This window comes from Lontra canadensis, unplaced genomic scaffold (genome assembly GCF_010015895.1).
Source record: "Lontra canadensis isolate GAN:19392208 unplaced genomic scaffold, GSC_riverotter_1.0 scaffold28, whole genome shotgun sequence".
Taxonomy (NCBI): Eukaryota; Metazoa; Chordata; class Mammalia; order Carnivora; family Mustelidae; genus Lontra; species Lontra canadensis.
In genome coordinates this window covers 20,213,416-20,240,459 of record NW_022631022.1, presented here as the reverse complement: position 1 = coordinate 20,240,459, position 27,044 = coordinate 20,213,416, and the positions used below count along the sequence as shown (strand labels likewise).

At 33.7% G+C, this 27,044-nt stretch overlaps 1 protein-coding gene across 2 annotated transcripts in view; it reads right to left on the bottom strand.

Moving 5' to 3' along the window:
* Positions 1-27,044, bottom strand: part of PEAK1 (pseudopodium enriched atypical kinase 1) — a 291,481-nt gene that overhangs the window by 124,380 nt on the left and 140,057 nt on the right. For both annotated transcript variants that reach the window (XM_032865117.1, XM_032865116.1), the window contains one exon: positions 23,549-23,713. The gene's annotated coding sequence lies outside the window, so the exon portion shown is untranslated. The remainder of the gene's footprint in view (positions 1-23,548; positions 23,714-27,044) is intronic.

Genomic DNA, 27,044 nt, shown 5'->3' with positions numbered 1-27,044 from the left:
CAAAAACAAATGCTGTGGCCAAAAGCACATGGAAAAGTGTACAATGTATGAGTCATCAGTGAAAAGCGAATTAAAATTCCAATAAAACACCACTACATATGACTAAAATGGTTAAAATGATACACTGCAACAATAGCGGATGCTGGAAAGGATGTGGAGTAACTGGAATTGGAATACCTTCAAAGTGAGAGTGAAAAACACAGTAAGGGACATTAATACAAAACCTATAGCTAGTATTATATTCAATGGTGGAAGACTGAAAGCTTTCCCCTTGAGATCAAGAACAAGACAAGGATTCCTGTGTTCACTACTTCTGTTCAATACTGTCCTAGAAGTTCTAGCCAGGGAAATTAGGCAAGAAAAAAAAAAAGCCAAGTTGAAAAGGGGGAAGTAAAATTATCTTTACTTACAGATCACAAGATCTTATTAATAGAAAATTCTAAAGAATACACACTCAAACACCATTGGACCTAATAAATTTTGCAAAGTTACAGATACAAGAGCATCACATTAAAAAAACAGTCGTATGTTTACATACTAAACATGAACAACCTGAAAAGAAAATTAAGAAAACAATTCCACTTATAATAGCATCAAAAAACCCTTACAAAGAAATCAAGGAAGAGCAAGATTATATACTAAAAACTACAAAACATTAAGGAAAGAAATGAAAAGAAACCTAAATAAATGAAAAAAATCCCATGTTCATGGGTTGAAAAACAATATTGTAAAAATGGCAATATTCCCCAAATTGATCTAGTGAGTCAATGCAATCCATAGCAGAACCTCCGCTGCACTTTACGTAGAAATTGACTAGCGACTGTAAAATTCAAATGGAATCTGAAGGGATCCTGAGTAACCAAGAAAATCCTGAAAAAGAAAAACAAAATTGGAAGACTCACAGTTCCCAAATTCAAAAGCTACAGGAATCAAAACAGCATGGTAATGACAAAAGGATGGACAACTGGAATAGAACTGGAAGCCCAGAAATAACTGAGTTTTGCCAAAGTTGCTAAGACCATTCATTCAATGGGGGAAAGAAAAATCTTTTCAACAAATAGTGCTGCCACAATTAATATAGACATGTAAAAGATTAAAGTTGGACCCTCTACCTCACATCATATACAAAAATTAAATCAAAATGTATCAATGACCTCAATGTCAGCACTAAAACTATAAAACTTTTAGAAGAAAACATAGGAGGAAATTTTGATATTTTATATTTGGCAATGGATGCTTAGATATGACATCAGAAACACAAGCAACAAAGGAAAATATAGGTATATTAGGCTACTTCAAAATTAAAAACCTTTGTGCATCAAAAGACACTATTAAGAAAGTGAAAAGACAATCTACATAACGGAAGAAAATATTTGTAAATCATACATCAGATAAAAACATTTTTATTCAGGATATATAAACAATTCTCACGACTCAACAACAAAAGACAAGAAACCCAATTTAAAAATATGCAAAGGAATTGAATATATTAAAAAAAGATAAAAAATGGCTGACAAAGTAAAATGGAAATCAAATCCACAATGAGACAAAACTTCAATCTATTAGGATGGTTATAATTTTCAAGATGAAAAATAACAAGGACTTGAAAGATTGTAGAATTGCTCGTGAGAACATAACTGTGGAAAACACTGTGGCACTTTTTCAAAATGTTAAACATGGAATTACCACAGAACCCAGCAATTCTACCACTCAGTGTACACCCAAAAGAATTAAAAAGAGGGACTCAAATGTAAACATTTGTAGCAGCATTATTCACAAGTGTTAAAAGGTAGAGGCAACCCAAGTGTCACTGACAGATGAATGGATAAACAAAATGTAGTATACACATATGATGGGATATCATTCAGCTATAAAAAGGAAGTATCAATACATGCTATGACATGGATGAAACTGAAAAACATTATTCTAATAAAGGAAGCCATATACAATCAGTCATATGTTGTATGATTCTATTCATGTGAAATACTGAGAATAGGTAAAACCATACAAATTGAAAGCAGATTAAGAGTTGATAGGAGCTGGGGGAAAGATGGAGAATATCTGCTCAATAGATTAAGAGGTTTCGTTTTGGGGTGATTAAAATGTTTTGGAACTTGATAGAGGTGGGGATTGCATAACATCGTGAATGCACTAAATGCCATTAAATTGTGAATTTAAAATGATTAATTTTGTTATGTCAATTTTTCACTTCAATAAAAATAAGTGAGTAAAAAACTTCTGGTGCTTCTTATAAGGAAAATTATTAAAACTATCCTGGGTCCTGTCCAAAGAGGACATGAATAATAAAAAGGATTAAGAAATTATAAGAAGCAAATGATTATAGTTGCTATAAAAATTACCTTTTATTTCACTTAGGAAAATGGAAGAAAGAATACCTTGAGGAATTAACAACCAGCAATCATATAAATAGTTATGTTTTATTTTCCAGAGAATTACTCTTATAGAACTTTTGGTTGGCTATATGAATTCTTCTTGGCTCTGAAATTCCACTATAGTAATAGCAAAGGAATAAAGAACAAGAGGAGACAGTATCAGATGACAGATATTAATGAACTTTTAGAAGTTGGAAAGCAAATGGGTTCAAGTCTTTGCTCAAATGTCCTCTTGTCAATGATTCCTATTCCTACTAGCCTATTTAAAATTTCAACCCCAACTTGGTCTACCACTTCCAATCCCAGTATCATACTGTATTTTTGCCCATAGGAGATTATCACCTACTGATGTATAATGCAACTAACTTACTAGCTTTATTGTTGATATTTGTTTCCCCCTGCTAGAATATGTGCTCCATAAAAGCAGGAATTTTTGTCTATTTTCTTCATTAATGAATCCTCAGTGCCTAGAACTGTACTTAGTACATTGTACAATATTCATTCAGAGAATGAAGTAAATTAGCAGATCAGAGAAAACTGAAGCTAAGTGCCTGAGGAGGGAGGGAAAAAGAGGAGAAGCAAGTAAGAATCATGCCTAGTCTTAGGTACCAGAATCTGCAGATAAGGGCATGCTGTAGCAAGGTAAATATGAGACTGGTACAATGTATTAAAAATAAAGACTTACAATATTCAAACTACCCAGGATATCCAAAATTACTTGACAAATGAAGAAGCCCATGGAAAAAGACAATCAACAGATGCCAATGTCAAGATGACAAAGATGGTAGAAATATCTGACAAAGACATTAAGGTCACTGCTAAAAAAAAAATACTTGAACATTTAAGGATAAAAACTCTTGAATTAAAAGGAAAGCTAGCCCCTGGGGATAAAAATATATGTTTATAAAAAATAAAAATAAAAAATAAATAAATAAAAATAAAATAAAATGAAAGGAAAGCTAGAAAGTTGCGGCAAAGAAATTTAAGGTATAAAGAATAACCAACTGGAAATTTTGGAATTAAAAATACATTTTATTTATTTTATTTTGAGATTTTAATTCCAGCACAGTTAACATAGAAAGTTATATTACTTTTGGGTGTACAATATAGTGATTCAACAATTCCTTACATTACCCAGTGCTCATCACCACAAGTCTACTCTTTAATCTCCATCATCTGTATCACCAATCCCCGCACTGACCTCCCCTCTGGTAACCATCAGTTTGTACTCTATAGCAGAGTCTGTTTCTTGGTTTCCCTCTTTCTCTCTCTCCTTTGCTCATTTATTTCTTGAACTCTACATTTGAGTTAAAGCATATGTTATTTGTCTTTCTATGATTTATTTCACTTAGCATTATACTCTCTAGCTCTACCCATGTTGTTGCAAATGGCAAAAAATTGTTGTTATGGCTAAATAGTACTACTGTGTGTTTGTGTGTGTGTGTGTGTGTGTGTGTGTGTGTGTGTGTATGTGTGTGTTTTCTTTATCCACTCATCATTTGATGGACACTGGCACTGCTTCCCTAATTTGGCTATTGTAAATAATGCTGCTTTAAACATACAGGTGCACGTATCCCTTTGGATTAGTGATTTTTTTTTTTTTTTTTTTTTGCAAATAAGCAGTAGCATGATTACTGGATCATAGGGTAGCTCTACTTTTAACTTTTTGGGGATTCTTCACACTGTTTTTCACAGTAGCTGCGCCAGTTTGAATTCCCACCAAAGTTCTTTTTTCTCCACATCCTTGCCAACACTTGTCATTTCTTGTGTTTTTTATTTTAGCCATTCTGACATGTGTGAGGTGATATCTAATGTAGATTTGATTTGCATTTCCCTGATGATGAGTGATGTTAAGCATCTGGAGTGTCTTTTCATGTGTCTACTGACAATCTGGATGTCTTTTTTGGAGAAATGTCTGTTCATTTCTTCTGGAAATTTTTTAATTGGGTTACTTGGTTTTGGGGCATTGACTTGTTTAAGTTCTTCATATGTTTTGGATACTAACTCTTTACCAGATATGTTATTTGCAAATATCTTCTCCCATTCAGTAGGCTGCTTTTCAATTTTGTTGATTGATTCCTTTACTGCGCAGAAGCTTTTTATTTTTATGTGGTCCCAATAGTTTATTTTTGCTTTTATTTCTGTTGCTTCAGGAGACACATCTAGAAAAAATTTGCCAGTGGCAGACAAATTACACTGCCTGCGATCTCTTCTTGGATTTTTATGGTTTCAGGTATCACATTTAGGTTTTTAATCCATTTTTAACATTTTTGTGTATGTTAAAGAAAATGGTCCAATTTCATTCTTTTGCATGTAACTGACCAGCATTCCCACCATCATTTGTTGAAGAGACTGTCTTTTTCTCATTGGATAGTCTCTCCTGCTTTGTGAAAGATTAACTGACCATGTAATTGTGGGTCTTCCAGGCTTTCTATTCTGTTCCATTGATCTATGTTTCTATTTTTGTGGCACTACTATATTGTTTTGATTACTACTGGTTTGCAATATAATTTGAAGTCTGGAATTATGGTACCTCCAGGTTTACTTTTATTTTTCCAAATTGCTTTGGTAATTTGGGACCTTTTGTAATTCCATTAAATTTTAGGATTTTTTTTGTTGTTGTTGTTGTAGTTCTGTGAATAATGCTGTTGGTATTTTGACAGGGATTGCATTAAATGTGTAGATTGCTTTAGGTAGTATAGACATTTTAACTATATTTGTTCTTCTAATCCATGAGCATGGAATGTCTATTTCTTTCTATTTCAATTTCCTTCATCACTGTTTTATACTTTTCAGAGTATAGGTCATTCACCTCTTTGGTTAGGTTTATTTGTAGGTATTGCATTATTTTTTGTGAAATTGTAATAGGATTATTTTCTTGATTTCTCTTTCTGCTGATTCATTATTAGTGTATAGAAATGCAACAGATTTCTGTATATTGATTTTGTCTCCTACTGATATACTGAATTCATTTATCAGTTCTAATAGTTTTTTGGGAGTCCTTAGTGTTTTCTGTATACAGATCCATGTCATCCACGAAGAGTGAAAGGTTTACTTCTCTCTTACCAGTTCAGATGGCTTTTATTTTGCTTTGTTGTCCAACTGCTGTGGCTAGGACTTCCAGTACTATGCTCAGTAGAAGTGGTGAGAGTGGACATCCTTGTCTTGTTCCCGACCTTAGAGGGAAAACTCTCAGTTTTTCCCCATTGAGGATATTAGCTGTGGGTTTTTCATACATACAAACATACATACATACATATATACATATATATGTGTATATATATATATACATATATATACACACACACACACACACACACACACACACACATATATATATATATACCTCATATATATTGAGGTATACTCCCTCTAAACTTACTTTGTTGAAGGTTTTTACCACGAACAGATGTTGTGCTTTGTCAAATACTTTTTCTGCATCTACTGAAATGATTATATGTTCTTACCCATTTTTTTACTGATGTGTTGATCAATCAATTCAATCATGTTAATTGACTTCTGAGTATTGAACCATCCTTGCATCCCAGGAATAAATCCCACTTGATTGTGGTGAATGATGCTTTTTAGTGTATTGTTAGATTCTGTTTGCTGGTATTTTGTTGAGGATTTTTACATCTATGTTCATTAGAGATATTGGCCTGAAGTTCTCTTTTTTTTATGGTATCTTCACCTGGTTTTGGTTTCAGGATGATACTTGCCTCATAGAATGAATTTGGAAGTTTTCCTTCTTCTATTTTTTGAAATAATTTGAGTAGAATAGGTTTTAACTCTTCTTTGAATGTTCAGAACAATGTTTGGTTGAATTTCCCTGTGAAGCCGTCTTGTCCTGGACTTTTGTTTGTTGGGAGTTTTTGATTACTGATTCAATCTCCTTGCTGGTAATCAGTCTGTTCAACTTTTCTATTTCTTCCTGTTTAGTTTTGGTAGGTTATACATTTCTAGGAATTTATCCATTTCTTCTAGGTTGTCTAATTTGTTGGCATATAGTTTTTCACAATATTCTCTTATAATTACCACAGAAGTCTGTGGTGTTGGTTATTATAGTTCCTCTTTCATTGGTGATTTTTATTTGAGGCCTTTCTCTCTCTTTTTTTTTAATGAGTCCAGAAAGAGGCTTATCAATTTTATGATCTTTTCAAAGAACTAGCTCCTGGTTTCACTGATTATTTATTATTATTATTATTATTATTATTATTATTATTAAGTTTCTGGTTTCATTGATCTGTGCTACTGTGTTTGTTTCTCTATCATTTATTTCTGCTCTTTTTTTAAAAAAGTAATTTCTGCCCTCAACTAGGTCCCAAACTCTAATCTTTATCATTTCCTTCATTTGTTCTTTTTTTAGCTTCCTTAAGGTATAAGGTTAGGTTGTTCATTTGAGATTTTTCTTGCTCCTTGAAGTAGGCCTGTATTTCATAAACTTCCCTTAGAACCACTTTTCCTGCATCCCAAAGATTCTTGCACCATTTTGTTTTCATTTTCATTTCTCTCCAGGTAATTTTTTATTTCTTCTTTGATTTCTTAGTTGACACATTCCTTGTTTAGTAGCATGTTATTTAACCTCCATGTATTTGTGGCCTTTCCATATTTCTTCTTGTGGTTGATTTCTAACTTCATAGCATTGTGGTCAGAAAAGATGCGTGGTATGACTTTGAGGCTTTTTTTGAGGCTTACAATATGGTTTAATATAGGATATATTCTGGAAGCTGTTCCATATGCACTTGAAAAGAATGTGTTTTCTACTGTTTTCAGATGGACTGTTCTGAATGTATCTGTTAAATCCCTCTGGCCCAGTGTGTCATTCAAAGCCACTGTTTCAGTCTTGATTTTCTTTAGATGATCTGTCATTAATGTAAGTGGGTATTACAATCCCCTATTATTATTGTAGTATTATTGATTTCTTTATGTTTGTTATTAACTATTTTATGTATTTGGGTGCTCTCATGTTGGATGCATAAATATTCACAATTATTATATTATCTTGTTGGATTGTCCCCTTTATTATTATGCAGTGTCCTTTTTTGTCTCTTTACAGACTTTGTCTTAAAGTCCATTTTGCACAATATAAACATTGCTACTATGCTTTTCACATCCATTTGCATGATAAATGTTTCTCCATCCCTTCACTTTCAATCTGCAGGTATATTTAGGTCTGACATGAGTCTCTTGTAGATAGCATATATATGGGTTTCATTTTTTTATCCACTTTCACCCTATGTCTCTTGATCGGAGCATTAGTCCAGTTACATTTGAAGTAATTATTAATTGATATGTATTTATTGCAACTTTGTTACTTGTATTGTGGTTGTTTTTGTAGTTTTTCTCTGATCCTTTCTTCTCTTTCTTTCATGGTTTGCTGGTTTTGTTTAGTGATATACTTGGGTTTCTTACTCTTTAGGTTTTGCATATCAGTGTTTTTTTGATTTGTGGTCACCATATATAACATCTGCATATAGCAATATATATTAAGATGATATTCACTTAAATTTGAACTCATTCTTTTCTCCTTTCCCCTTCATGTTTCACATATTTGGTACCATCTTCACATCCTTTTACCTTGGTTTCTCTTGACTGATTCTTACAGATATACTTTTATTTTTCTTACAGATATACTTTAAATTTTTTTTTTTTTTTTTTTTTGCTTCTGTGCTTTCTATTTTTCTTACTCTTACCTATGGTTTTTGTTGTAAAATACATTTTTAAATGAAAAAATTCACTGGGAGGGCTGAATAGCAGATGAAAAAGGAAGAGTCAGTTAACTTGAGAACTGTTTAATAGAAATTATACAATTCAATCTGATCAAAAAAGAGAAATTAAATTTTTAAAAAATCAAAAGAGCCTCAGGGACTTGTGGAAAAATAACCTACGGTCCATCCTTATGCTCCTGGTGTCCCAAAAGGAAAAGAAAAAGATTATGGGGCTAAAAAACATTGGATGTCTACAAAATTCCCAAATTTGGCAAAAGACATAAACTCACAGATTAAAAAAGCTCACTGAACTCGCCGAAGTCTAAAGAAATCAACACCAGGACATCCTAACCCAACTGAAGAAAACAAAAAAACATAGTTTGAAGCCAGCCAAAGAAAAACAATAGTTCTAGGGAACTGATTTGAAAGACTATGGATTTCTCATCAGAAACCATGAGGCCAGTATGAAATGGCACAATATTTTTAAAGTGCTGAAAGGAAAGAACTATCAACTAGGAATTCTATATTCAACAAAAACATTCCTCAGGTATTAAGGTCAAATAAAGACACTGGATGAAGGAGACCAAGAGAAAATGTTACCAGCAGATATGCTACAAAAGAATTGTTTTTTCTTTTTTTCAGGCAAAGAAAAATGTTATCAGATGGAATTCAGAAGATTAAAAATAATGAAAAAGAGAAAGGGTAAATACCTGGATAAATATTCTGGATAAATATTCTTCTTTTGAATTCTTTAAAATATGTTTCACAGGTAAAAGCAAAAATTATAATATCACCTGGTACAGTTTTCAATGCATATAATATAATATATAAGGTAACTATAACCTAAAGTGGGGAGGTGGGGGGGGGATAAAGCCACCTATATATAGTGATATGGTGTCTACATTTTATTTGAAGTGGTAAAATATTGACTGTAGATTATAAAAAGTTTAATATGTACATTGTAATCCCTAGAGCATACTAATTTTTTTTTTTTAACAAAGACATATAGTAGGGGCACCTGAGTGGCTCAGTCAGTTAAGCATCTGCCTTCAGCTTAGGTATTGATCCTAGGATCCTCTTACTGAGCACTGTGTTGGGCTCTCTGCTCAATGGGGACCTTGCTTCTCCCTCTCCCTCTGCCTGCTGCCCTGCCTGCTTGTGCTCTCTCTCTCTCTCTCTGTGTCAAATAAAAAATAAAATCTTAAAAAAAAAAAGGTATAGTAAAAAACACAATACGTATATTAAATGGAAAACCAAAAGATATTTGAATAAGGCAGGAAAGAGAAAACAGGATGTAAAAGAGTGGAAACAGAAAATAAATGGTAGACCTAAATTCAAACATGTCAATTACATTAGACGCAAATATTATGCATACTATAGAATAGTATAAACACACCATTTAAAAGAAACTATGAGAACGGATTTTAAAAAAACCATGACCTGAGGGGCCAGGGTGGCTCAGTTAGTTAAGCAGCTAATTTGGCTCGGGTCATGATCCCAGAGTCCTGGGATGGAGCCCTGCATTGGACTCCCTGCTGAGCGGAAAGCCTGCTTCTACCTCTCCTTTTTCCTGCCACTCTGCCTACTTGTGCGCTCTCTCTCTCTCTCTCTGTCAAATAAATAAATAAATAAATAAATAAAATCTTCAAAAAGAAATCATGACCTAATTATTTGGTATCTATAAGAAACTCATTTCAAATATAATGATACAGATGGGTTTAAAGTAAAAAGAAGGAAAAATATAAACTGAAAGCTCTAATCAACCTAAAGCTGGAGTGGTTACATTATCAAAGTAGACTTCAAAGTAAAGAAAATTGACAGGGATAAAGAGAAACCTTTGATGATAAAATGAAAAATGATAAAATGTCAATTCACCAAGAAGGTGTAACAACTCTTAAATGTGTATGAGTCTAACAAGAGTGACTCAAAACGTAAGAAGCAAAAACTGACAAAACTGAAAGGAGAAATAGATAAATCTACCATTATAGTTGGAAACCTCCAGCACTCCTCTCTCAGCAAACAGTGGACAAAAAATTCAGTAAGGATACAGAAGAGCTAAACAATACCATCAAGCAACTGAAACTAATTGACATTTATAGAATGCTTTATCCAACAATAGCAGAATATACATTCTTTGCAAGTATACATGAAACATTTACCAACATACACCATAACCTAGGTCATGAAAAAAACCTTAAGATATTTAAAAGAACAGAAATCATAAAGAATGTTCTCTGATCATAAAAAGTAGAAAATAACAGAAAGATTACAGGAAATTCTCCAAACACTTGGAAATTGTCTAAACGAATAATCCTCGATTCAAAGAGGAAGATTAAAGAGAAATTAGAAAATATTTTGAACTGAACAAAATAAATTACAAAATTTCTAAATTTGTGGGATGCAGTTAAAGCAGTGCTTACTGGGAAAGTTACAGTATTAAATGGTTATATTACAAAAGGAAAGTCTCAAACTAATAATTTAATAATCTAAGATTCTACCATTAAATTAGAATATGACAGACACACCTGGGTGGCTCAGTCAGTTAAACATCTGGGTTCTGATTTTGGCTCAGGTCATTATATCAGGGTCCTGGGAACAAGCCCTGCATAGGGTTCTGTGCTCAGCAGGGAGTCTGTTTGAGGATTCTCTCTCCCTCTGTCCCTCCCCTGCTTGTTCTCTCACACACACACACACACACACACACACACACACACACACAAAATCTCTCTCTCTCTCTCTAATCAATCAATAAATAAATCTTTAAAATAATTAGGGACACCTGGCTCAGTTGGTTAAGCATCTGCCCTCATCTTAAGTTATGATCCCAGCATCATGGGATCCAGTCTCACATCAGGTTCCCTGCTCAGCTTCTCCTTCTCCCTGCTTCTCCCTCTGCCTGTGCTCTCTCTCTGAGACAAATAAATAAATAAAATCTTTAAAAAAAAATAGAATACAACAAAAATCAACCCAAAGTATGCAGAAATAGAAAAAAAAAAGCTAAGCACAGAAATTACTGAAATGGAAAGGAGAAAAACAATAAAACCTAAGGTTGATTCTTCAAAAATATTAATAAAATTATAAATTTCTAGTGAGGCTGACAAGGAGAAAACACAAATTAACACTATTAGGAATGAAAGCTATCACTACAGACCTTACAGATACTAAAAAAAAGGGGGTGGGGAACAGTATGAGCAATAGATACTAAAGTACTAAATACTAAAATACTTAAATTTGACAACTTAGATTAAATAGATCAATCTGTTGAAAATCACAAGCTACCAAAACTCACCTTAGATAAAAACAGATAACTACATAGCCCTATAACTGTAAAAGACATTGAATTTATAGTTAAAAGCCTTTCACAAACAAAACAAAATAAAAACAACTAAGGAGAAAATGGTTTTACTCTCTATTTCTACCAAACATTTCAAGAGGAAATAATACCAATTCCAGACAATGTATTCTAGAAAGTGAAAGAGGAGATTATTTGAGATCTGCTTTACTCTGATGCCCAAACCAACAAAACAGCACACAACTTCCAAAATAACCAATCAAAACTAGACCAATATTCCTCATGAACATAAACATAAAAATTCTTAGCAAAGGGGGGTGCCTGGGTGGCTCAGTTAAGTTTCGGCTCTTGGTTTTGGGTCAGGTCATGATTTCATGGTTGATCAAGCCCCATGTGGAGGTCTGTGCTCAGCACAGAATCTAGTTCAGATTCTCTCCCCCATCCCTACCTGTCTGCTTCTCTCCCCACTCGTGCTCTTTCTATCATAAATAAATAAAATCTTTTTAAAAAAAGAGAGAGAGACTCTTAGCAAAATATCAGCAAATTTAATCCAGTAATATATGAAAAGAAAAATGTACCATAAACAAGTGGGGTTCATCCTAGGAATGTAAGTATGGTTCAATATTAAAAAATTAATCAATGTAACCCATCATATTAATGCCCCAAAGAGGAAAATCTTCATGTTCATATCAATTGACAGATAAATTAATTGACAAAACCCAATACCCACTATCTTGAAAACCCTGGCCAAGCTAGGAATAGAACTTCTTTAACATAATTAAAGGGCATCTACAAAAACCAACAGCTAACATCATACTTAATAGTAAAAAAAAACTGCTTTTCCATCCAAATAGGGAACAAGACAAGGATGCCCACTCTCATTATTCTTATTCCACAATATCCTGAAAGTCCTACACAGTGTAATAAGGCAAAAGAAAGAAAGAAAAAACATACAGATTACGAAGAAATAAAACTGTGCCAATTTGAAGATGACATGCAATGTATACATAGAAAATCCCAAAGAATGTATGAAGAAACCTCTTAGAATTAATAAAGGAGTATAGTAAGATTGCAGGATACAAGGTCAACATGCAAAAATTAATTGCATTTCTATATACAAGCAATATACAAATGGTAATCAAAATTTTAAAATGCCCTTTAGAACAGCACCCCGCCAAAAGAGAAAAATGAAATACTTGTGTATAAGTCTAAGGAAACAGATACAGCAACTCTATGCTAAGAACTATAAAATGCAAATGAAAGAAATCAAAGACCTAAATAAATGAAGAGACACTATGTTCATTAACTATAAGACCCAACAGAGTAAAGATGTCAATTTTTCCAAAATGAACTAAAGATTTGATAGAATTCCAAATAAAACCGTTTTTCCCATTGAACAATATACTATGAATATATTTCCATATCAACATGAATTGTTCAATAACATTATTTTAAGTGGCAGCATGTTTTCCTATCTAGATTTATCCTAAAATTATTTACCCATTCCTTTATATTTTGATATTTGTTTCCAAATTTTATCTAATATAAACATGCTTTAGTGAAGACACCCTCCTAATGTAATCCTTGCAAATATCTTCATCTCTTTAAATAGTACAGGTACTTGTATTTTTAAAACTTTTGAAACATGTTGTCAAAATGACCTCAGAAAGGGCTTTTATCTTTAAATTCTGACTCAAAAACTCATCTCTTCTGAAAAACTCTCTCTGATTAGTACTTTCCCACTGTTCCATCTGTGTAACTATTTGGTCTCATTAAATTACTGTTACATGTATTGGACCATATAGGCGATTACTGCTTCAATAAGAAAGTGAGCCTCTAGGCTATCTGCTTACAAAGAATGTAATATGTCTCAGAGGAAATCTGAGAGAGGAGAAAATACACAGGGTAAAGATAAACTCATGGGCTACGAAATGGCTAACACAGTTGGCATAGAAGGATGAGGTACTAGAATTAAGTGGCTACCACACTATCTTCTATAAATAGAGCATATTCTAATCATTTTTAGATTTTCCTACTATTCAGGCAGTGGCTGCAGGTAGTGTTTGAATTGTCTGAATTATCTTCAGAATTAGTGAAAAAAGTTCAAGCTGTGGAAAATTATGTCAGATTCTCTGTTTTCTCAAAATTCATATATGCCCTCTCTAGATTTCTATCATGACTCACTTGTAAAGCATGAAATTAAAGGCTAACTGGTGTCTCTGACAGAAAAGTGTAACAGTCATTCAGAAACAATGCCTGTTGTGTTTTATTTCACTTGAGAAATACATTAAGAATAAAGTCTCAAACTATGCATTTTTAGAATCTGACATCACTCACAAATAATTAGCCAATACAAATTAGGTCCAACATTGTGCATGTTTCACTGAGAAAAAATTAATTAGCCCTGTTAATTATGAATGTCATAGGAAAGTTCAGCTGTGGGTACTCTGACAGTGCTGTAACAATAGCAATTTGAGGCATCACCTCTATGCCTCAAATATATGATCTTAAAAGACGGCAGCCCCTGGTATTGCCATTTCCTGCAAATATTAAGCAAATATCCTATAAGAGGAGCATATTTTACATAACCACACATTTTGGACTAAATCTGAGCCAAGAATGAGAACAAATGTTACTCATATCTGATTTATATTTGACAAATACAGACTTATCATAAACTCCTGGTTTGAATGCCTACATGCTATTTCCATGGCAACTGCATAAACATTTTCCTCATAACACACAGCCATCTTCATTCTTTACATCCCATTATTTATTTTTTCCTACTCTCAGGGGAAAGCCTAATTTATTCCCCAGGAGGGGAAAAAATCAATGATTTTCTTAATCAGTGGCATTTGAAGAGTAGGTGGCACAGTTCTTTTTATGGAAAAGCAATTTCCACCAACACTCTTGTTAAGTGATAGAAGGCTGGGGGAGAATAAAAGGAGTACTTGTTTTAGGGAAAGTGTGAGTACAAGTTGCAATGAATAATCCTTCAAAAGAGAGGAGAATATATATTAGAAACCCACTGAAGGTTGGCCAAAGTGATCACATGCAACTCTAACTTCTCCATGTGTGTGGAGTATCATGGAGACTCTTTTATGGGAGAGTGATCTTTCATTCCTACAGTTTTGACAGTCTTTGAAAAAACTCCTTTGCTACTTCCCTTGTGTGACAAAGACTGCACAGAATGGCCAGCAACTGGAGGCAAGAGAAAGATTACCCATTTTAAAGCAGATCAAATGACAGCTAAAAGGAAAGATAAAAGGAAACCACAACAGGTTCCTTCACTTTGTCTATTCTTTGAGCCTAAGGTAATTACCACAGATTCAAATGGCAGCAGATGGAAGACATCCCATATTGAATTTTAGCTGACTATCAAATTAACAATTTCTCAAAGTCCTCAAAGGGACAGTCAATCAATTAACATTCTTCAGTGGACTCAGAGCTCACTCTCCTTCTCTTGGCACCAACCAGTGTGACAATACTCATCAATGTTCTGTTACTGTTTATATAGGATTCCCTCAAGGGACCTATATAATGCCCCTTCAGTCTAACATAGCAGTCTGTCAATAGTACATTAGTAGATTAAATGAATCTTTATTTATTTATAATGTATATACATATTTCCTATAATGCATAATGCTTCTCAAATGGTGAAACAAGTTTCCAATAATTCCTTCTACCATTTTGATGTTTCTATGCTTGTGGCAGTCTTATTACTTTCTCCACTTCTACAAGGTGAACCTCTTAGCATCCTCTCTTTCATTTACCTCTGAGGCCCTAGTTAAGCCAACTGCAAATGCCCTTTTGTTTCTTTTTGGTTTCGTTTTTAAATGCTCAATTCTAAGGGTGCCTGAGTGGTTCCATCAGTTAAGCATCTGCCTTAGGCTCAGGTCATGATCTAGGGGTCCTGGGAGTGAGTCCTGTGTTGGGCTCAATGCTCAGCAAGGAGTCTGCTTCTCCCTCTCCCTGTGCCACTCCCCCTGCTTGCATGCACCCCCTCTCTCAAATAAATAAATAAAATCTTTAAAAAATAAATGCTTAATATTGTCTATGGAAAAGATTAATCTTTCTTCATTGGATTGTTTCCACACCTTTGTCAAAAAATCCACCATATACTTATAGATCTATTTGTGAACTGCTTATTCTTTTCCATGAATCTACATGTCTATTCTTTCAATAATCACACAATATGCTGGTTGATTATTTTAGTTCTATGCTAAATCTTGATATCAATTCTGCTCTTATTCAAAATTGTTAGGGCCTTTCTTATTCCTTTGCCTGTCCAATAAACTTTAGAATTAGCTTGTCTACTGCTACAAAACAGTTCCTCCTGGGATTTTGATAAGGTTTTCATTCAATTTATAGAACAATTTGGGGGAACCAGCATGTCAACAATATTGACTCTTCCAATAGTTGAGCACAGTATCCTTCTCCATTTAATAAAATCTTCTTTGATTACTTTCATCAGGGCTTTGTAGGTTTTCAGCAGACAGATGCTGAATATTTTTTTCATTTAATTTATACCTATTTCATATTTTATAGTATCATTATAAATGACATTTTCTAAAATTTCAACTTCTAATTGTTAATTACTAGTATGTAGAAATATGATTTATTTTTATATAATGATTCTTGTATCCCGTGACTTTGCTAAATTTACTTATTAATAGTAATAACGGATTTTGGGGGGGATAGATTCTTTGGGATTTTCTACATAGAACATTATTTGCAAAAATTTTATTTGCAAATGTTTCCTTTTTTTAAAATTTAATTTTATTTTTTTTCAGTGTTCCAAAATTCATTGTTTTTTGCACCACACCCAGTGCTCCATGCAATACATGTCCTCCATAATACCCACCACCAGCTCACCCCACCCCCGCTCCCCCCTTCCAAAACCCTCAGATTGTTTCTCAGAGTCCATATTTCCTATTCAATTGGTATTCCTTTTATTTTCTTTTTCTTCCCTTTTTAGAACTGGTTATGACCTCTAGCACAATGTTGACATCCTTGCCTTATTCCTATATTAAGAGGAAAGCATTCCATTTTTAATCATTAAGTATGATATTAGCTACAAGATACTTACATTTGCCCTTTACCAGGTTGAGGAAATTGCTTCTATTCCTAGTTCGTTGAGAGTTCTTTATCATGAATTCAAGCAGTATCTAACTATTGAGATCATCATATTTTTCCCTTTTTGTTGCTAGGTGAATTGTACAGATTCATTTTTGAAGATTAAAACAACCTTCTATTCCTGAGATAAAGCCTACCTAAAGATCATAATGTATTATTTCTACATTTTGCTATTTTTTATTTGAAAATATTTTAAGATTTTTGAGTCTGTGTCTACAGTTCTTAATTTTGTATTTATCTTTAGCCCATTCTGATGTCATGATAATACTGATCTTATAAAATTAGTTGGGAAGTGTTCTTTATTCTTTCATTTCCTGACTGAGTTTGTGCAGAATTGATATTATTTCTTCCTTAAATGCTTGGTAGGATTTGCCAATAAAGGCATCTGGGCCTAGATTCTCTTTAGTGGACTGTTTTAAAGATTTTATTTGTTTATTTGATAGACAGAGATCGCAGGCAGAGACGGTGGGGGCGGGGGTGGGGGTGGGGGCGGGGAGCAATGTGGGGCCTGATTCGGATCATGACCTGAACAGAAGGCAGAGGCTTTAACCACTGAGCCTCCCAAGAGCCCCTAGTGGAAAGTTTTAAATTCCAAATTCAATTCTTTAATTATATAGGGCTATTCATATTATGTGTCTTTTCTTGAGAGCCTTGGTATTTTGGGTCTTCCAAATTTTTCCATTCAAGTTTTTGAATATATAGGCCCAAAGTTTTGTTCATATTTTATCTCTTGATGGATATTTAGTTTGTTTTTACCTTTTGACTATTGTGAATAGTGTGGCTATGGACATTTTGTGTACACACATTTGAGAGAGACCCTGTTTTCAATTCTTTTGAGTATACATCTAGGAGTGAGATTCCTAGGTCATATGATAATTCCATATTTAACTTTCTGAGGGACCACCTAACTTTCACAGCAGCTGAGACATTTCACAATCCTACCAGTAATGTATGAGGTTCCAATTTCTCCACATCCTCACCAACACTGCCATTTCCTTTTTTTTTTTTTTTTGGAAGTTATAGACAAGTTATTGTTACTGAAGTTATTGTGGATGTGGCATCCTATCTCATTGTGGCTGGCACACTTTTTTTTTTTTTTTTTTAATTTGGACACCTGCCTAGTGATTTGGGGAGGCTATACATTGGAATACAAGGGTCCTAGTGATTTTTCATTCTTGGTGGATGGGCAATAGATAGAAATACTAGTTAAAAAATCTATCTGGAAATGAAGTTACTAACTACATTTCTCCATGTTGCATCTAAACAAAGCATCTGCGTCTTGTTTCCTTTTAAACATTCCACATGTGAAACTTACCTGCCAGTTATACAATGGCCCTTTATCAGTAGAGAGTTCTATAGCACCAGAATGTTTTATGCTTTCCTTCCTTTCTATACAACAAACCAGAAGAAGGAAACAAACTCTGGGCCTGATTCCAAGAAGAATGAGTTTCTTAGGGATCAATAGTTTCCTTTCATTTTTACAGTTTGGCAATTTTAGAAAAGCTTTCCTGTGACCATGTGCTAGAATTGTTAATCTTCAAAACATACAAGTGAGAATGATAATGCTATTTTTTTCTTCCACTATTCTGTTGCTACTACATGGGGTCAATTACTGCAGAATTAAAGTACCAGTAGGACTGGGAATAACTGGCTTGCCTGTTACAAGCATTTTTTGTTGATTTCCAGTTTTTCACTGTTATACGAGCATGACGGGTAAATTTTCCTTTAGGAACAGAAACAAGGGAGTTCTCTGCATTTATTATGCTCTGCAATAGCCTCATAGATTTAGTGGTATTCCAGCTGATTGTCATTAACTTAAAACATTTATTGCTAATTATAGTTGGCACAATGACTCTAAGGGTTAAAATATGTTAACACCTTTGGTGATGTCCTTCACAATTGCTGCAGATTCCTCTCTCTCCCTATATCATCCCTCAGCCAGGGCTAGACCTTTGGTGAAAGGACTTCTAAGCTCTTCTCAAAATCCAGATAAACATCCTCTCCCTGGGTCATTTTGTTACAGTATTTTCACACACAGCACCATGGGCATAATGGTAATACATGTGTAGCAGAGAACTGCTACCACATGACACAGTCATTTCTTGCTCATTTGACTATACTAGAGAATATTTCTAATCTCAGTAGTAAAGAGTTTAAAAGAAATCTAATGTTAGAGCAGATGTCAGCCCCAAAAAGTAACTATTTTCCCAAGGAGTCTTTAAAAATATATTTGAAAACCTACAGAATGATGGAAATATATTCTTCCAAAACACAATGCAGATTTACTACGATGACAGCAGCACTCTGGGTAGCAAGAGAACAAAGCCACAACACAACAGCAAATCTCCATAACTGACGAGAGTATATTATCTACTCTAATGTGTTCTATTTTATTTTGAACTCATATGAAAAAATACAATTAAATATCACACATCAACGAAAGACGCAAAAGTGCATCAATGAAAGATGCAAATGTACAAATGCAAAATGTTACCATTTATACTGCATATTGTTTCTGAGTACACGCACTGTAAGCACATATCTCACCAACCTCATAGAGCATTTTCTCTGGAAAAGGAAGGATAGGAATGAGATTGGAGAGTGATATAAAGAGGATTTCAAGTGTTCCTAAATTGTTTAACTTCTTTTAGCAAGAATGACAAAATGTTAGCATTCATTTCATTCTTAGTGATGAGAGAAAGGTGATTGTTAAATTATTCTGAATTTTTCTTAATTCTTGGCAATTTTTATAATAAAAAATTGTTAAGAGAAATAAAAATAGCAACTGGTTATGTTTTAGCTTGGAAGTAAAGCAGATTTATAAACAAAGAAAACATGAAGAAGAACCTTCTTTCTTGGGAGTAGTGTCTGACCAAAATACATTTTATATATTTTAGTGTACGGCTTGAAAGAATACTTGAAGTGATACTGCAATTTCTGAGTAATATTGGGCAAGTAAATTTGTTTCCAAGGGTTTTCATCCCCTTTTAGGTTAAGAAAAAGTATCAAAATAAAATATCTCAGATAACCTCTTCAACTTTAAAAGTCGATGACTTTTTCCCCTTAGAAAAGGTAAGTATATCTGTGCACATGTTAATTCCCTTGCCTAGAATTCTTTTTCTCTAGCTTGCTCCCTGGCAGTAAACTCCTATTTAGCCAGTAACACTCACAAAGGATTCCTTTGTGCTTTAGGACATCTTCCCTCACTCTTCCCAGGTAGGGAAAATGACTGTCACAATTCTCTGCTCGTATTTTCATTAAACACTTGACACACTGGTACATCTATTTACACATTTGCCTGCCCTGTTAGACAGTGAGCCACTGAGGACAGACCCTGTACCTTATGTGCCTTCCACAGTGACATGCTTATAGCCAAGAGAGATGTAATATAGACAAACCACTTGATGCTATGTTAGCATGAAATAAGTTTAAAATTTTTTACCTATTGCAAATATTATTTTTCCCAAGTAAATATGTGATGAATGAATGAATGAGTCAGTAATACAAAATGGCATGAAGTTTACTCCATTGTCAGATATGCTGATAATCCGAAAAGGGGGCAGGAGTAATCCAGAAGCTCTCTCAACATTCTCTCCAGAAGAATCCACAGGATCATTCTGAATTTTATAGCCTCAGTTTAGAAAGCAAGGTTGAAATAACTTTTCTTGTTTTATCTTTGCTTTTCCTCCTATTACACAGTCCCCCCGCCATAAGAGGAACACAAAACACTCCTTATTTAAGAAAAATCTCAGAAAATTGAGATTCTGAAAAGCTGCTATATTTGATCATATTTTGGGGGGTATCATGCAGTTGGCTCAAACAGTTCATTCAACCCCTATTCTCAAATGGGAACTGACTACAATTCCTTCGGTGGAGGAGGGACAGTGATATGAGGAAGGGAGAAAGAACTTGGTGGAAAACGGCAAATAATATAGAAAAACCTTGCTGAGATTTGAGGAATTGAGTTAAACCTACACATTCATTTGGGGAAAACTGGTATCTTTAATATGCTGAGTTTTGGTGATAGGCTTAATCATCTTAAACCCTGATGACAGGTTAATGTACTTAGTTTTCTACACTTAAAATATGAAGTATCTATTTGAAGGGACCATATGTAAATTTAACAAAAAAAATTATGCCATTGGGTTCATTACTACTTTAGTCTTTAGGGATAGTATCAGTTTCTGAGACTGAAAAACAATGAAAAATTTCCAGGGATAAAGGGAAAGGCAAATAAGACTTCAAGGGATGACAGCTGAGAGGTCATTTTGCATTTCCCCCACTCCTGTCTCCTACCTTTCTCTGTCTTCTAAGTCTCTAACTCAAATGAAATATGGATCTACTGCATCTTCAAGTAATTTAGCCTTTACTTGGGAGTGGATCATCTTTTATACAGTAAGTAACATTTTATAAACAATCGAAATAATGATAAATTACTGACAAAGTGAAATTGATGCTGCAAAAGGAACATGATACATGCCACGAGGGAGCATAACTTCACAAAGCTGAGATGAGCATGCCGCTAATAATAAGTATTTGCTAGCTTTCACTACATAAGAGAGCAACTGCAACACACTGTAATGAGTATTTGTAAACCAGAACATACTTCCAGTTAAGAGCTCAGGCTGTGGAGTCAGACAGAACTGGCTCTACAAATAACAAACCTGATGCAGGGCAATTAACTTTTCTGAGAATGTGTTTCCTCATATGTAAAATGGAGATATTCAATAAGACCCATGTCAAATACAGTTGTGAAACTCAAGATAATGCACATTAAACACTGATCCCAGTGCTTGGCATATGGCAATCACTCAATACACATTAATCACTATTATTTTTAATTCCTTTTTTTCTGTGCAAATTTTACACAGACTTCCCTTCATAAGGAGAGTTTTGCAAAATAAAGGTGCTGTAGAGGATGTCCTAAAGGCCTACCAAGCTTTATAAACTTAAGATTCTCGATGGATATATTGTTTGGAGTGGTCTTGTACTCTGCAAGAATATATCCCCAAGAATCATAACTTTAAGCTAATGAAATGAATTTAGATAAAACTGGGTGTTTGACTCCACTTTAACATCATATAGCTAGAATGTTTAAATATTAGCCTCTTCAAAGTGTCCATGACAGTTTGCACAATTAGAAATATGAACTCCTATTGAACTCCCAATTGTACCAGTTAGAAATCCTGTTAATTGTACAACTAGAAATCTAATTCTATTCCTTTTTCAAACATCACAGACTTGGGATTTTAGAGGCACTTAGCTTGAATGAGGCCAGAAAAATTAAATATGTAAATACAGATGGTCTTCTTTAATTCTATGTACCTCATGGATGTGAGTTACATAACTTTTGAACTGGGCTAGAATATGGAGAATCAGTTCAGTTCTTCTATTTTGTAGAGAGGTCAAGTTCTATCCTAGTGTGCTCCTTGATAACATTATAACACCGAAAAAAAAATTGGCAGTGAGAAAAGTAGAAATTAATACTTGGAAATATCCACTATCTAAAGATTTCAATGATCCTATCCATGGTTACCAAAAATACTGAGAGACAGATTTAATGGAATTAAGAGTTTAATAAAGAGTGGTAAAAGTTACCACAATAAAAATTCTGACAATATTGTTTGTTTTTGATGTTTAATGTATTCATCTCATTAATGAAACTATGGTTATATAAGATTATAGAAGCAGACATAATTAAATGGGTAAAGAAAACTGAGATCATCACCGAGGAAGACAGAATATGTGATGACTTTCTACATACTACCTTACCTGTGTAAGTGAGTATTCAGCACTTTAATTTCTTTAGTGTTTCAAAAGTTACTTTCTTCAACTTCATTTTTTAATGGTTGAGAAGTAAAAAGAATTTACTGGACATTTAGAAAGGGCTAAATGCTACTACATGGGTGGTAGTGACAAGAACATGGAGAAGTGCTAACTATAGCCTACATAGAGGTTTAAAGCAACAATTGGAGAAGGTTTTTTTTTATATCAATGTTCAGGTTTTTTTTTTTTTAATCAAGGTTAATGTTAGCACAGGAAAGAATAATAATAGGTACTCTTTATCCTGGGTTACACTTGTCAGTTTGAATAAAGCCCTTGAAATAGGTGGTGTATTCCTTAGAATTATTAGGACTAGCAATTGATAGTGTATTTGATTGATTTTCACATATGCAGTTCACCACAGGAACCTAGTTTTTAGTCAGTTGCACCCATTCACTACCAAGATACAGTGACTCAAACAAATGCTTACCGTCAAAATCAAATTAGTACACTAGCAATGAATTGTTCACTAAGATGCCTTAAAAATTTTGCAAACATTTTAATCTTTACCAAACATGCACTGTAACAATTATGGCCTAAGATCAAGGAGATTTAAGAAGACTGACAAGCAGTCTTAAGTCTTTCTACAATTGCTTTCTGTTCTACCTGAAATGCAACAGTCCTTGTAATTTCACAAGAAGAAATAATTTTATAATCTTTTCCAATTTTTCTCTTCTTTTCTACTCTGGATTCTTGTTTCTAATAACTCTAAATTCCTGAGGAGGGGCAAAGGAGAAAATAATGATTAAATAAAAAGATGTCAGGTAGGAAGGCAAAAAGATCAAGAGTAAGGAAACTAAAAACAAAAAGAAAGTTCAGAAAACAAGACTAAAAAACCTTTGCATATGCTACCATTTCATGCTGCCCAAGTTATTTCTATGAAAGGAAAAGTATTTGGTGAAGAATGGACCTATAAATAGACTAGTACTATGCTATATTTCTACTCAAATAAGCTTATCTGTTTCTACGTTAAGGAGTTCATAACCTGGGGAAAAAACAACAATTCTTTTGAGCACTATCAGGGTCAACATTAAGGGCCAAAACAAAGACCTGACTATGCCAAATAAATTATAAAGTTTTCAGCTTTATCTATACTTTGGTATTTGTAGGGTAAATATTTAAAATTAAAAAGAAATCCTTTCAAGTCATATAAAGTTCTTGGTGGAAGTGTAACACGATATGAGAATTCTGGTTACCGTTTAAATTTGAAGTACTTCATCCATTCTGGTGACAAAGGTAGTTTTAGCAGCTATCATTACATTCATTTAAAATTTCAAAGTGCTTTGAGTCCTTCCAGGATGAATTTACTTTCTTCCTTGCCTTGGATTCCTTAACTTATTTTCTGAAGACTGCAATGTTTACTGCAAGAGAAAAAAATAAAGAGCTGAATTGGAGAGTAAACTAGTTTTAGATACACTGGACATTTCTCTTTCCTTTAGAATGTTCTTAATTTCACCCTCACTCAACAGTTATAATTAGTCTTATTCATTTAAGAAGTAACTTCCTTACTTAAGTGGACACATGGATAGAATCCTACACACTCAATTAAGGACCAAGTAATGTATAAGAATCAAACTAGCAGTGATGCACTTGAAACTTTCTAAGACTTCACTTGACTGTCTTTGAACATTTCTGTTTTTGGCTATGTAAGGGTCAAGGTAAGAGCATTAATCGAATGAGAAATATTAAACCTTACTTCATCTTTATAAAAATCCAATTCTAAAAAAGTAACAATGTCCAATCTGATACACCCTTTGTAAAATATAGAAGTAGGTATCTCCAAATGCAAAAGCTTCTCGCTACTTTGCAATTTTACTTTAGGCTCAAATATGAAACATATTTATAATTTGGTATACAAGGTATCCCCTAAAAGTAAATGAACAAATTCCTATCTATTTCTGAGTCTGGGACACCAATTATATGTACGTTCAAACAAGCAAAACCCCTCATTTATTTTCTATGTAACACAAGATATAAGAAAAATAACTATAAGAGTTATGTAGAAAGAGAAATGTAATTATTTTTTTAAATTTTAATTCCTGATTGTGCTTATTACAGAGTTGAAACTTTCAATAAATAAATATTAAGACATCAGAAAGGCATTTTAAAACGGAAGTTTCTGTTTGTGTACCATCAAACAATGTCTAACTCCAACATGGTTGGGTTACTCATGATGAAAATAACACCCAGTGTTTTTACAATGATTATACCTCTACTTCATGTGGCACATAATAATATTAACAATAACATTAAGTGGCATATATGAGGATTATCATCAAGGAAGGGTAGATAGATAGATGATAGATAGGTAAACAATGATGTCCAGGATAACATACACAGTGGTAAAATTGCTCAGTCTTCTTTCCATTATTAGAGGAGTTTTTCAAAAAGAAATATGCAATTTATGCCAATTTTACTTTGAAATCTGAATGTGAAAAAAAATTGAACACATGGGTATATACATATTGGTAACCTAGCAAAGTACATAGTAGTAAAAAAGTATTTTCCCAAGGGTAGGTGTTTGGTCAGTGGCAAAACTAGAATCTCTTCCCAATGTAGTGTTCCATTATCCTCCTATAATCCATCCTGCTTTCCTGTCCTCTCAGCTCCCAAATTATTTTTTCTGGATAATTTATTTTCAGACTTGTAGGCATTCCATCATAATATAGCCATTGAAATCTTACCCAAAGAGACATAAACAGTGTTTAATTAAACCTTAACATTTCATATGTGCAATCTGTACACAGGGTAGATTTGGTCTTGTATTTTTATCCAGTCTGAAAATCTGACTCTTAATTGGAGAGTTTAGTTCATCAATATGTAATATGATTACTGAAATGAGTGGGCTCAAAACTACCATTTTGTTTTCTATTTCTATTGTTTCCTGCTTTTTGTTGTTTTGTTTCTATTCTACATTTTTCTGCCTTAACTTCAGTTAATCAAATACTTGCAATATTTTACTTTAATTGCTGGATATTTCTATTAGGGTATGATACTCTAAGAATATGCATCCTCAAATAACCACTGTTTACTTAAAATTAATATTGAATATCATGCAAAGCATAAGCATCTTGCAATGATATCATTCCATTTACTACAAAACCCTTTTTGTTAATGTTATCATATATCATACCTCTATTTCTATTATAAAACCCAGAGTAAAATGGTTTTAACTTTTGCTTTAAGACCTCAGCTTTCAAAAAGAAAAAAAAAAAGTCATCTTTCTTCTAAAGAAAATAACAGAAGGAAAAAAAAGTAAGCATTTTATATTTATCATTTTGGGTGGTTTTCATTTCTCCTAAACAACAGTTTCCATTTGGTATCACTGCCCTTCAACTTAAAAACCTTCTTTTATTACTTCTTACATTGTAGGTCTGCTGACAATGAATTATCTACCTTTTTAAAAATCTGAAATCATCTTTATTTTACCTTCATTTTTGAATGACATTTGTAATCAGTATAACATTCTGAGTTGAAAGGTACTTTTTCCCCCTCATAGTTCTTTCAAGATATATTATTCTTATTCAAGATATTTTTTGCTTCCATTATTTCAATAAGTTGATAGTCATTAATATTATTGTTACCCTGGTTACTTTGTGTATAAGGTTTCTTTTGTTTTCTGGCTGTTTTCAAGACTTTTCTCTTGATATTTGGTTTCTAGAAGTATAACTACTATGTGCCTAGATTTAGTTTTCATTTATTTTTGGGGGGGTTCATTGAGCTTCCTGGCTCTTCAAATTAGTGTTTTGCTAAATTTGGTAAGTTTTCAGTCTGTAATTATTTAAAAAAATTTCTGGTCCATTTTCTCTCTTTTCCTTCTAAGTTTACTATACATGAGGTTGACTGATTGTAATCCCACTGGTCACTGAGCTCCCGTGTTTTTTTTTTTTCTTTTAATCTTTTTCTCTGTTTTTCAGAGAAAGATAATTTCTACAGATCTGTCAAGGTCCCCTTTTTGCCATCTCTCATCTGCTATTAAGTCTATCCAGTGAATTTTTTATTTCCGGTATTATATTTCCAGTTCTATAATTTCCTTTTTATTTTTAAAAAAATAGTTTCTAAACAAACGTTGGTGAGGATGTGGAGAAAGGGGAACCCTCTTACACTGTTGGTGGGAATGCAAGCTGGTATAGACACTCTGGAAGACAGTATGGAGTTTCTGTAAGACGTTAAAAATAGAGCCACCCTACAGTCCGGCAATTGCACTACTAGGTATTTAACCCAAAGATACAGATGTAGTGAAAAGAAGGGGACATCTGTACCCCAATGTTCATAACAGCAATGTCCACAATAGCCAAACTCTGGGAGGAGCCAAGATGTCCTTTAACAGATGAATGGATAAAGAAGATGTGGTTCATATTACAACGGAGTATTACTCAGCCATGAAAAGGATGAATACCTACCATTTGCATGGGCATGGATGGAACTGGAGGGGATTATGCTAAGTAAAATAAGTCAAGCAGAGAAAGACAATTATCATATGGTTTCACTCATATGTGGAACATAAGGAATAGTGCAGAGGCCCACAGGAGAAGGGAGGGAAAACTGAAGGAGAAGAAATCAGAGAGGGAGACAAACCATTAGAGACTCTGGATTCCACGAAACAAACTGAGGGTTAGAAAAGGGAGCGGGGCCAAATGATGGGGTAACTGGGTGATGGGTATTAAGAAGGGCATGAATTGCGATGAGCGC